At 43.4% G+C, this 13527-nt stretch overlaps 1 protein-coding gene across 1 annotated transcript in view; it reads left to right on the top strand.

The window, feature by feature from the left end:
* The window catches only part of ROCK2 (Rho associated coiled-coil containing protein kinase 2), a 172326-nt gene that overhangs the window by 25387 nt on the left and 133412 nt on the right, over positions 1-13527 (top strand). The window lies entirely within an intron of this gene.

Genomic DNA, 13527 nt, shown 5'->3' with positions numbered 1-13527 from the left:
CAGGTCAAGTTGCGCATGACACCTGATTGGTTCCTTCAGCACTGGTACCAAGAAGTTATCCCCAACATTCTCCAAAAACTTCATGGATTGTCTGTGTGCTGCTGTATTGGTCTCCCAACAAATGTCTGAATGATTAAAGTCTCCCATGAGAACCAGGGCCTGTCATCTGGAAGCTTCACTTAGCTGCCTGAAGAAAGCCTCATCTATCTCGTATCCCTGATATGGTGGTCTATAGCAGACACCAACTACAACATCACCTTTGTTACTTCCACCTCTAAGCTTAAACCAAAGACGCTCAACTGGATTGTCTCCCTCCTTGTACTGGAGGTCTGAGCAATCATACTTCTCCCTCCCAGAGAGTGCCACTCCTCCTCCTTTTCTCCCTTGTCTGTCCTTCCTAAACAGTTTATAACCTTCCATGACCGTGCTCCAGTTATGTGAATCGTCCCACCAAGTCTCCATTATTCCAGCCACCTCATACTTCTTTGACTGTGCCAGGGCCTCTAATTCTTCCTGTTTGTTCCCCAGGCTTCTGGCATTAGTGTACAAGCATCTTAGAGAAGTGGCTGATTTGGTCCATTTTCTCCTCATCACCCAGGAAACCCGCTTGATTGTTCCCTCCTACTTCCCCACTTACCTCAGGGCTTGTGTCACCTTCCCCCGAAGAGCCTAGTTTGAAGCCCTCCTCACTAGGTGTACAAGCCTGCCCACAAAGATGCTCTTTCCTCTCTTTGTTAGGTGGATCCCATCTCTTCCCAGCAATCCCTGTTCACGAAAGAGAATCCCATGGTCAGAAACCAAATCTTTCTCTGCTACACCCCCTACGCAACCACGCATTTACCTCTATGATTCGACGATCCCTACATCGACCCCTTCCTTCCACAGGGAGGATAGACAAGAACACCACTTGTGCTCCATATTCCTTGATCTTTCTTCCTAGGATTACGTAATCCACTGGGATCTCTTCAAAGTTGCTCTTAGCTGTATCATTGGTTCCTATGTGGAGAAGTAGGAAGGGGTAATATTCTACAGGTTTAACAATTTTTGGCAGGGACTCTGTAATATCCCGGATTCTAGCTCCAGGCAAGCAACACACTTGCTGGAATTCTAGGTCTGGACGGCAGATGGATGACTCCCTCCTCCTTAGGAGGAAGTCCCCAACCACCACCACCTGTCTTTTTCTCTTAGGGATGGTGGTGATAGAACTCCCATCCCTAGGACTGCACATCCCACATCCTAGAAACCTTGGGGACTCCTTCAGATCCAATCCCTGTGAGGTATCAGTCCCAGTTATCTCCGCTGTGTCGCCTGTGGAGAGAGGCAGAAAACGGTTACTTAACTCCACTGGAATTGGAGAGACCTGAACTGGTTTTCTTCTCCTGAAGGTAACATGCTTCCAGTTCTCCTCCTTGTTTGGAGCAGCCTGCTCTTCCTGCAGTATTATCTGTTGCCTTCTATCCAGAAAGTCTTCACCCTCTCTGATGGACCTGAGGGTTGATACTTGCACCTCATGTCCTTTAACCTTCTCTTCTAAAATGCCTACCAGCTTGCACTTAGAAAATCCTTTCTGTCATCTGGAAGGAAGACAAACATGGCATATGCAATGTAGGTGACAACAGCAGACCTCTCACCAGTCAAGCCACTGTCCATTTTTTCCATTTTCCAGAGATCTCTCCTGTTGTGGGTTCTAGGACTAGCTGTTCCAAAAATCAGTCATTAATGATGTCTAGACATTTTATCTCTGCAGCCTGTTCAGAGGTGATATGTTCGCAGTCAGTACAGGCTTAATTGAAATCCCCCATTACTATTGACTTTTTTTTGTTTTTGTAGTCTTTCTAATTTCCCAGTGGATTTCAGGCAGCATAACATCCTTAGTCAGGTGGTCAGCAGTATATTTCCACTGCTGTACTCTCATTATTCAAGCAAGGAATTTCTACACAGTCCACCTCTCAAAACCAGAATTTTCTGGCTCAGTAACATCTGTAGTCCTTCATGTTACACGACCAGAGAGCCCTGGGCCATGAGGATGTAGGCAGGGAGCCCAGCGGGGCTTCTTTGCTGGGACCAGCACTCATGGGTCTGGGGCACACTGGCAGCCCAGCCAGGCCTGAAGCTGGTGCCCTGGAACCGGAACCGGCCTCTGCAGAGTCGGTAGCTGGGGTGGTGGATGGCAGCCTGGCTGTGTTTGTGATCTGGGCCAGCACAGGCTGGGCTGAAGATAAGGGGGCAGCAGCAGCTTGGTGCGGGAGAGGCCGGCAGTGGCGTGCAGAGCCACCAGCACAGAGAGGCAGCAGGCTGGGGAGCCAGGGAAACCTCTTCAAATTCCCTCATTTGAGTCTGGTCAGGTCCTGAGGGTGCCAGCCCAGGGAGGTGCAACATATATTTGTAAAGATTTGTGGTACAGTTTGATTAATGAAAGATTTTTACTATAATTGACAGTGTGGTTTCTGTCACATATAGTGCCACTTCTTTGTCAGTGTGACCCGCGCTGTCATTCCTGTATATTTTGTACAATGGTGTTCATAGAATCATGGAATGCTAGGACTGGAAGGGACCTTGAGAGGTCATCAAATCCAGCCCTCTGTCCTCCTGGCAGGACTAAGTACCATCTAGACCATCCCTTATAGATATTTATCTAACCTGTTCTTAAATATCTCCAGAGATGGAGATTCCACAACCTTCCTAGGCAATTTATTCCAGTGTTTGACCACCCTGACGTTTAGGAACTTTTTGCTAATGTCCAACCTAAACCTCCCTTGCTGCGGTTTAAGCTCGTTGCTTCTTGCTCTATCCTCAGAGGCCAAGAAGAACAAATGTTCTCCCTTCTCCTTATGACACCCTTTTAGATTCTTGAAAACCGCTATCATGTCCCCCCTTAATCTTCTTTTTTACAAACTAAACAACCCCACTTCTTTCAGCCTTTCTTCTTAGGTCATGTTCTCTAGACGTTTGATCATTCTTGTTGCTCTTTTCTGGACCTTTTCCAGTTTCTCCACATCTGTGTTGAAATGTGGCGACTAGAACTGCACACAATACTCCAACTGAGGCCGAACCAGCGCACAGTAGAGCGGAAGAATGACTTCTCGTGTCTTGTTCACAAAACACCTGTTAATACATCTCAGAATCATGTTTGCTTTTTTTGCAACAACATCACACTGTTGACTCATATTTAACTTGTGTCGCCTATAACCCCTAGATCCCTTTCTGCCATACTTCTTCCTAGGCAGTTGCTTCCCATTCTGTATGTGTGAAACTGATTGTTCCTTCCCAAGTGGAGCACTTTGCATTTGTCTTCATTAAACTTCATCTTGTTCACTTCAGACCTTTTCTCCAATTTGTCCAATTTGTTATTTTGTCATATTGTTTATATTGGTCCACCAAGTTTCCTGGGTGTCTGGTATGTCATTTTTCCTGTTTAATGGTGGGCACTCAGGTTCACTCAAGTTATTATTTAGACTTCTCTCATTCCTTTTTCGACAAGGAAAAAAAGAGGTAGGAGACAATGAGATCTGTAACTCTTGAATACTTGAGGAACATGGTGACCAGAGGCAACCAATACAGTACTCTCAATACAGATGATACTTCCTTTATTTAATAAATCAGATAATTTAAAATGCGAGACATGTTTTGCAATATTCTGGATATGTAAGAAGAAATAATTAATTAAAAATACTGTTGGTGTATTTTGAGTTGAATTCTGGTTTTCCCGCGTATGTAAAAATTAATGTAGTAAATAAGATATGAATGATTTAGTTTTTTTAAATTATGTATAGATATACTGTAACCTCAGTCAGAAAAAAAAGTTACCAAAGTTAGAATAAAGTATATGTTTAGTAGCAAATCAACATGTTGTAATGGTTACCAACCAATGACACTCAAGCCTTCTTTAAGAAATAACTAAAAAAGCAATTATAAAATAATATTAAAATACATTATTTAAATTAAATTTTCGTGTTTGCTGATTTAAGTTATACTTAAAATAAGCAATTTAGATCACCTCCCAATTTATGAAATCAGATAATCTGCAATGCGTCTTCCAGTCACAAGCACAAATTAGTGAGTTCCCACTGTACTTTACAAAATAAAATAAAATAAAATAAAGTATCCTACGAAGTAACTAATGTACTAATTAAGTTTAAATTTCTCACTGTCAACATGTTACACAGAGCGGATGCTGACTTCTAAGATTACATTACATGCAAAGTTTTGGACTTTTTCCAAGATAAAGTACTGTGCTAGGCGCAGGATTGTAGAAACAGAAAGCCTTATTTGTGCATTCTACACCAGGATGTGACACTTAATTTTTTTCTATCTTGCTGCCAAACCTGATTCCTAGGGCAGAATTATCCAGAAATAAATTTCTTGTTGAGTTAGTGATCTCTCCACAGTGTTTTCTTGGAGTGAGGGAAATCTTCTGTTCCTTGAGTTTTTAATAGGGAATTTAATAGGGAATTTTCTGTAGTACAGAATCAAATAAGTATTATTTTTACTGGTGAATTTTTTTTTCTTAGAGTAACAATACTGGGAAGGTTTTGCCCTAATGTTGTTTATTTCATAGAAGAAACTTCATTAGCAATTTTGATACTGGGGGGATTGTTTTACTTGACTTGGTGCCACGACATTGGGAGCATGTGAGAAATGAAGTGGGAATCACTTTATTTTCAAAATATGGTGATTGTTATATCTAGTATTGGGGAAAGTGATGACTTTCAGAATATAAAACATAGGATGCAGTTTGGGTATAGTCTAGGACTGGGATTTAAAACATGCATTTCCAGTCTAGTTTTTACTAGATTGTCAAAACAGGCCCAACTTCACTGTGGGTTACTGTGTGCACAAAGAAATGGGAGCTAGGAGCCAGAGGCTTCTTTTTAAGATAAGAAGAGGCAACCTAAAATCCTAGTGAAGGGGACCAGTTTTATCCAGATTTGTCCTGATTTAACATGAGTATGTCTGCATATTTATATTGTGTTAGGGCCAGAGTTCAGTTATTTTGTTAAGACATGTTGCAGTTTAGGGCAGTGGTTATTAATATTCAAGACCTAGTGGACCATGTTGAAAACTCAAAATTAGTTGGGGTAACATCTTTGATTTTGGTTGATTATACTTGTAATGCATTCTTCTCCTGATGATATGCATTGAGCCACAGAGGCAGCCATGGGGATGGGATGGGCACCTTGGGTGGTGTATGGATGCTTGCGGGAGGGGCAGGCCTGGGAGTGCCATCGGGTTTTGGAGGGTATGTGTGGTGGTGCTGGCAGGCTCCCTATCCAGCTCCTTGGAAGCAGTGATATGTTCCTCTCTCAGCTCCTATCCTCATGCACTGCTTCATCTCCAAGTGCTATCTCCATAGCTCCCATTGATTGGGGACTGTGGTAACTTGGAGCTGCGAGGGCAGCGCTTGCAGGAAGAGGCGGTATTTGGAGCTAGAGCCTGAGGGAGGGACATGTTGCCACTTCTGGGAAGCCCCCAAATAATTGCTGGCTAAAGTCCTCATCCCCTTCTGCACCCTAACCCCCAGGCTCCTCTCACATCCAAACACCTGTTTTTTATAAGGGAGGGGGCGCTGTAGCCCAGTGGTCCCCCAACAGTGGCCAGTACAGCTGGCCCAGGGCTGCCCTGGGCTGCTCAGATGCCCCTGGGCCAGCTGAACAGGCTGCTGCAGAGGTCACGGCGATCCCACAAACTCATGGAATCTGTGACCTCCATAACAAACTTGATGAGTAACTAATAGCTGTTGGTGGACATATGTTCCATGGATGTATGTCGGTTTTTTTGAACCCTGTCAAAATCTTGATCTTCACAACATCTCTGTCAGAGTTCCCTGAGTTAACTGGGGCTGTGTCTGCACTAGGAAGTTCTTTCAAAGATTTTTTGAAAGAAGGGGGGCTCTTTTGAAAGATCCCGTGGAGTGTCTATGCGCAAAAAGTGTTCTTTTGAAAGTAAATTGAAAGAATGTGGTGCTCCTTTCGAATTCACTCTTTCTTTCCCATTTCAGGAAGAGTGCCCCATTTCGAGAGCTTCTTTCAAGAGAAAATGTGTAGACACTTGCCCCACAGACCTTTTTCAAAACAGCAGTCCTCGGGGCCTGATTTTTTGATCCCTGGCCTGTTCTTTCAAAATAGCAGAGCTGTGTGGATTCTCTCTTTTGAAAGAGCAGATCACTCTTTTGATCCTCTTCTTTGTGTGTGGATGCACTCTTTCAAAAGAAGTTCCTTCAAAAGATCTCTGTAGTGTAGTGTAGCCTGTGTGCAGTATGAAGAAACACTATTTTTTGTGTTTTGGGAAGAAGTAAGTAACACTTCCTCACTCAGTTTCTACACACCATTTATGGTTTTATGTACCTCAGGCATATTTCTTCCTGGTAGCCTCTTTTCTGAGCTGACAAGTCCAAGTCTTATTAATCTCTTGTTATATGGAAGCTGTTCTGTACCCCTGAATATATACACCTTTTCTTTACATTTTACGGTTCCAGTATCTGTTTTTTGAGGTAGAGTGACCAGATTTACAAACAGTATTCAAAATATAGGTGTACTGTGGGTTTATGTAGAGGCTATATGATATTTTTTACCTAACTCGAGCTAGAGGTATCTAGCTACCTCTTTCTTAATGATTTACAACCTCCTGTTAGCTTTTTGGATTGCTGCTACACACTGTGTAGATGCTTTCAGAGAACTATCCACAGTAATTCCAAGATCTCGTTCTTGAATGGTAACGACTAATTCAGACCCCATCATTTTGCATGTATGGTTGAGATTGTGTTTTCCAATGTGCATTGCTTTGCGTTTATCAACATTGAATTTCATTTGCCATTTGTTGCCCACTCTTCCAGTTTTGTGAGATCTCTTGTAAGTCTTTGCTTTCTGCTTTGGACTTAACTGTCTTAAGTAGCTTTGTATCATACACAAATTTTGCCACCTCACTGTTTATCCCTTTTCCCAGATCGTTTATGAATATGTGGAACAGTAGCGGTCCCAGTACAGACCCTTGGGGAATACCATTTTATACCTTTTTTCTGGTCAGAAAACTGACCATCTATGCTTACCCTTTGTTTTATATCTTTTATCCATTAGCAGTCCATGAGAGGACTTTCCCTCTTATCCCATAACAGCCAACTTTAAGAGCCTTTAATGAGGAATCTTGGAAAAATGCTTTCTAAAAATCTAAGAACACTATTGTTAGCCGGTGGCCAGGTAATGTGCGGTGAGGTACTCCCCTGGGTCCTAAACAACCCAGTTTTTTACTGTTTGAGCAGGCAGCTCCTAGCACTTTCACCCACGGCCAGGCTGTGGTAACCAAACGGTTACAGTTCTTTTGTTGTGCCGGCTGTGTTGCAGTGACAAAAGGGTTAACAAAATGGTTAGGCTCAGAGCTTAACTAGTTACAAGTTTATTTAAGCTACAGTTATAAGCGTGCAGTTACAAAAGGCTATTGTTTACTTCTTATACGCTAGCAAAGTACAGGTGTTAACAAGTTACATTACAATCCAATACAAAGATATCTGTTATCATCTAACACAATGATATCTTGGCACAATGACGTCTAGTTACAGAGCTCTAATTCTTTAGCTGTGCACAAAAAAAGTCAGAGACCTAGCATGGGTGTATCTTACCCTCTCTGCATCTCTCGATACCAGCGTAGCCAAGCCGGATCGGTCACTCAATTCCGCGGAAAGAAGAATACGAGGTTGGGCGTTCCCAGTTGTGGACCTCGGGAGGCAATCACCTGACCCGACCAGCAGGAAGTTGGTTGAATGCACTCAAAGTTAGAGTTCTGCTCGACCCATCTTTTATACCCCTTTTGGGTTATGTATTCTCTTTCTTATCTATGGTGCCAGATCATACTGGTCTGTCTTTGTGAAGCCAGTTTGTTACAAGGGCATTTCTACTTAGTTTGCACTTGTAAGACAAGAGATAAACAATTTAGGAGTACAGGACATTCTTTTGTGCGGGCGGGGCATGTTCCCTTCTGGGTGATTGTGTGTGTGCATCATATTGATCAATGCCAGCTGGGGTGATTTCTGAGGGTCCCCCCCCTCTCATGTTGACAGTCTGGCCTGTTAGCCTTCTAGCTGTACTTTCTGCTTCTCAGGGTCACGATAAGCTAGCATATCTGGGCCTCAATGAGGGCATCAAAGACTGTGCTGTCAGCAGCCGTTTCCGTGCCCTGTGTGCTCCTCGCGGGGGGGGGGCGGGGGGCGGCGGGGCAGCGAGCAAGCTGGCTTGTAAGGGGGAGACTCTGTCTGGCTACAACTATGTCCACTGGATCCCTCATGTCAAAATGCTTGTTGACTTGCCCCTCCCACCTTTTAGAAATTGTTGTAAACTGGTGAGACATTTTCCTGTACAAAAATCATGTTAACTCTTTTCCCACAAATTATATTGATCTATCTTGATCGTTCTGTTCATTACTATATTTTCAACCAGTTTTCATAGAACTAAACTTATGACCTGTAATTGCTGGGATTGCCTCTGAAGCCTTTTTTAGAAATTGGTGTCACATTGGATATCCTCCAGTCATCTGTTACAGAAGCTGATTTAAATGCTAGGTTGCATACCACAGTTAGTAGTTCTGCTAGTTCACATTTGAATTCTTTCAGAACACTTGGGTGAATGCCAAGGGTGACCATATCTCCCTGTCCTAAATACAGGACAGGGAGATATGGGGGGGAGGGGCGGCTCTTCCCAGCTCCATCAAGCCCCAGGGAGCTGGGAAGGAGGAAGCAGCTGCTGTCCCTCCCCATGAGCAGTTATATCAACTAAAATCAATTTCTTCTTGGAATACTGAGACTCTCCCCATTAATAGCAGCTTTTTCTCTCAGGGATGTTTATCTCTAAACCTTTTGCTCCTCCACACGTGTTAAGTACCATCCCTCCGAGCCCTTAGTTTAAAAATAATTCTTCAACCTTTTTTTTTAGTGTAAATGCAAGTGGGCCAGTTCCTTTTTGGTTTACATGGAGCCCATCGTTCCTGTATAAACTCCCCGTTTCCCAGAAATTTTTCCAGTTCCATAATAAATCTAAGTAGGGATCTTATATTACTGACCTTCTGCCCCTACATGCACACACTTCAAAATTGACCTGTTTGGTTGGTAGCCAGAAAACATGACTTTCGTTAAATCTAAAGTTGTTTTGTTCGTCCTTACCTCAAGGACGAATTGCTGATTTGATTTTTGTATTTAAAATAGTGGTTATACCGACTGACCACAAGGCAAAACTATATCAGCACAATAGGGTATGTTGACAAAGCTTATGTTCTGGAGTGTAAATAAAGCACCAAGGAGGCTGCAGCAGTTAAGTCAATAGCAGAGCACTTGATAGGAGTGCAGTTAGCACTAGCCATAGCTTCAAAAACAAAACAAAGAACTCTACTGTTGTATCAATTACTTCGGAAACATCACCGTGTAACAGGAAAGAAAGATGAATTATCTGACCTGTCTCTTCGCTAATTCGTCACCTCTATTCTTTTGGATCATGAGGTGCACTTGTCTAGTTATGTATACGTTCTCAGTGAAAGGTGACATAGTGACTATTGCTGTTGAGTATTTGCTAGGAACCTAAGGTGGTTAGGCAGTACTGCTAAATATGCAGCTGCAGGGAGCCCCAAGGTTGGGAGGCATCACTTCACCAGGAAGAGCCTGAAATGTTAGCATGTCTCATACTCAATTGCTCTTAATAGGACAAATAAGCTCCTTTGAGTTGATTGAGAACTCTTTAATAGTACAATAGACCCCCAACTTACGTGATGTTGACTTGCACATTTCTTAGAATAGTGCAAGTCAAAATCAGCCAGTAAGTGGCAGGGAGCTGGGAACCTGGTGGCAGCCAGGCCCTTGCGCTCCTGGCTCCCAGCTCCCCACAGCTTGTGGGAGCCGGTCAGTTTCCTGGCTCACGTGACTGACCCACTGCGCTGGTTAGTTTCCTGGCTCAGGCGACTGGCGGGGAGTTGGGAACCAGGTGCAGCAGCACCAGTCAGTTTCCTGGCTCCCCGCCACTCCTGGGAGCCAGGAAACTGACTGGAGCTGCTGTGCCTGGCGCAGGGCTTCCTGCCACTCCTGGTCCCAATCCTGACTTATGGAAAATTAGACTTACCCAGGAACGCAACCCACATGTGAGTCAGGCATCTACTGTACTTGATCTTTCTGAGGAAACAGAGTACACACACAGTGTCCCACTGTTTTAAAGGAAGCCCATTTATCTCCATTCACTGATGCCTTAGCTATTTCCAGAAGTACTCCAGTTTTGGTCATCTTAAACACATTTGGTACAACAGGGAAGTTTTGAGGTAGGTGAGGCAGAGTCTTTGTTCCTGGGAGACATGTGAGGGGACGGTAATGGAGACTATTTCATAGGGGCTCCAGATAAGCTTGATTTGGCCTGTTTCTCAGGCTGAATGGAGAAGGATGCTCCCCCCACCCATCAAAAAAAAAAATGGGATGAACTAAAGGAGGGTTCTTGAGAGACTAAGCTATGTTCTTTTAGGAGATAAGTCTGCATTTTTGTGTCCATAAATAACTAGTTTGACACACATCGACTAACCACAGTGTACTTGATGCAAATGACTTTGGTCTTTAAATGTAAGAGCTCTAGTATTCCGCCACATACTGGTGTAGGCCCCTAATATTATAGGAGTCTGTGACCTCTATTGGAAAAAGCCCATGTGCAGCAATCTTGCCTTAGAGACTACAACTCCCATGAAGCCATGGGGAAAGAGGGTGGGCAACTGTTTTCTTCCAGGAGTGCTCAGTGCAGAGAGCACATGGTGGGCTCCATTTGTGGAATGAAGTACTAGATTGCTGGTGTTGAGCTCTTTCCAGACCAGGATCTGTTGCTGGAAGTTAGAGCCTGCTCTTGAGATTCTGCTGGGGCTTTGATCAAAGAGGGAGTTTCAGAGGTGGTTGGTGGTTTTCCTTAAAGGGGAGAGAATATTTCTGTCCCTTGAGCTGACTGAGAAGGACCTGCAAGGAAGAAACTGTGTGTAACTGAGGTTGTTTGTGAAAGTGCTCACAAGTAATGGTGACATCAGGAAGACTGAATCTGTGTCCGCAGAGAGGCAGACTGATTTTCCCAGTGAACCAGGACCCACAGCTGCTGGCATTTGGTGGGATCAGCTCACCTTTTTAGAGGGGGTGTTCAGTGTGTTACCTTGGCTGGACCGATTCATAGAACCTGCACAATGCTGGCTGCAGTCCAGCTGCAGATCTTCAAGTGGTCCATGCAAACCAGTGACTCTGAAATCCAGAGAAGTGTATATTCTGGGATGAGGTAAATGGTGTCAGTATAAATTCCCATTACCATTTTTTTTATTAATGTAAACTTTGTTAATTGCTTTTATTCAACTGCATACTGTGGATTTAAGTTAGTGATACTTAGTCTGTTAAACCCTGTTCCTTTGAGGTGGTAAGATGTAAGTCTAATTTAAGTTGATTAGATGTGTATTATAATTGTTATTTCTGAATTAGATCCATGCCACGGATGATGATTTAGATTGGTTTGTTCCTGGATGTTCCCAATGCATGCCACTGAGTGTGTACAGGGGCCAGCTAGGTGCATGCACCAGATAATTTTGAAGTTCTTTAGAAATATGGAACTGCAGTGGAGGCGTAGATAGAGAATCCTACCTATCCAACATCACTCATGATCTACTTTAATATCAACATCAGGTGCCCAGGTATGTTGGTGAGTGTTGTCTGCTCTGGAGTAACCCAGGGAGGAAAGGGAAGCCTTACATTTGAACAAATTATTGATTCCTGTGTCCCTTTGGGAAATGATCACTTTGCCTGTGGACAAGCAAATATGTCTTTGTCTACTAGGGCATAGCCAGTCAAAATAAAGAGATTTAGAAGTGACTGTATTTTTACCTGAGCATGCCGGCATTTAGCTTAGCTGATGTGAAAATACCTTCCAACACGGGCAACAAAAGTGCCATGCAAATGCCTGCTCTCACTTTCATTAATATTGTAAATAAGAAGCAGCATTGTCTTCTGTAAATGTAAACAAAAATGTTTGTCTTGGTGACTGGCTGAACAAGAAGTAGGACTGAGTGGACTAGTAGGTTCTAAAGTGATGTAGAGCAACATGCAGTCCACGGACCACATGAGGCCCACTTGGGCTCCACCTGCAGCTGAAAGCTTCCTCCCCAGTGCACCCTTCATGCACTGGAGCACATGATCTCCGCACATCCTAAGCCTTCCCTATCCCTCCCAGCACTTTCAGAGTGCTGCAGATCTCCTGATTTTCACTCTGTCTCTGCTCCCCACAATCTCTCCCAGAATTGGAATGCTGTAATCAGATGTTCTGGGTATTCCAGCCCTGGGAGGGAGTGGGTGGAGTGGAGGTGGAGATGGACAGTGAATCAGGTGATTCGGTTGCTCTGAAAGTTCTGGGAGGTAGGGGAAGGAGCAGGTAAGTTTGGTGCTCCTGTTTACTTAGAGGCATGGGGAGACTGACAAGGGGGTCTTGGGCTCTCAGATGGAACCCCACAGTTCCTGTTTGCCCATCCCTTTTGTGAAGTTTTACAATGTATCATTTTTGAGTGTAGTTATATGAAAAAATTATACATTTGGAAGTTGTACTTTGAGATTGCATTACAGTACTTATGAGGTGAATTGAAAAATATTGTTTCATTTATCTTTTTGCAATGCAAATATTTTAAAGTGAGCACTGTGAACTGTGTGTTCTATGTTGTAAAGTAGAAAAAATATCCAAAATATGTACAGTGTTTTAATTGGTATTCTGTTCTTGTATAACAGTGGGAGTCCAAGTGATTGAGATTAATTATTTGAGTTAATTTAGTTAACTGATAGGGCTTGCAATCAGTCATGCACATTTAAGGAACCATGGTATTCTCCTCCGAAGAACCATGTGTTTGGTCAAGACTTCAGTCAACTTTTGTGGATTTACAAGACCTTCCTTACTGTTTATGAGCTTCCTATTGCTTGTTCGTGGATTATACCATATTTCTCATTACAAATTTGTGTTGAGTTGGGAAGTAATGGAGTTGATATAGGTAAAGAAGCTATTTGAAATGGCAAAGGGATGATTGTGCGCATTTAAAAACATAGGAGTAAATGTAGAAACGTTGGCATTAGAATATGAAATGGTACCCTGCATAGTATTCTGTGTCTAATCTTAGGTCCAGTGTACTTTCAGTAAATTCACACTGGTATTACTTAACACATTTACACCAGTGTAGACCCCCTAATGTAGAGGTATTGTACTAGTGTGGAATCTGTCCAATTCCATTGCAGCCTGCTTTGGTAATTTACTGTACAAGAATCCTCCAATTTGTGTTGGTGCAGGACCATCTATATAGGTTGCACATTCCTGGTCTGGCATGGTCAGAAGCCAGCCATTTCCTAATGAGAGAATTTGCTGGTTCGGGTGGTCCCCTGCCATGGGCACCCAAGAGCCTGCTTCAGCTCCCCCCACCTCCTTGTCCATCTGCTATGTCCTGGCCGGCCAAGGCCTGCGGTGGGCATCCCTGTTGCCCTGGCCCTTGCTGCCATGGGGCTCTGGCCTTGACTGC

The sequence above is a fragment of the Carettochelys insculpta genome, chromosome 3 (assembly GCF_033958435.1).
Source record: "Carettochelys insculpta isolate YL-2023 chromosome 3, ASM3395843v1, whole genome shotgun sequence".
NCBI classification, from domain to species: domain Eukaryota; kingdom Metazoa; phylum Chordata; order Testudines; family Carettochelyidae; genus Carettochelys; species Carettochelys insculpta.
This window is presented reverse-complemented; position numbering and strand designations above follow the sequence as displayed.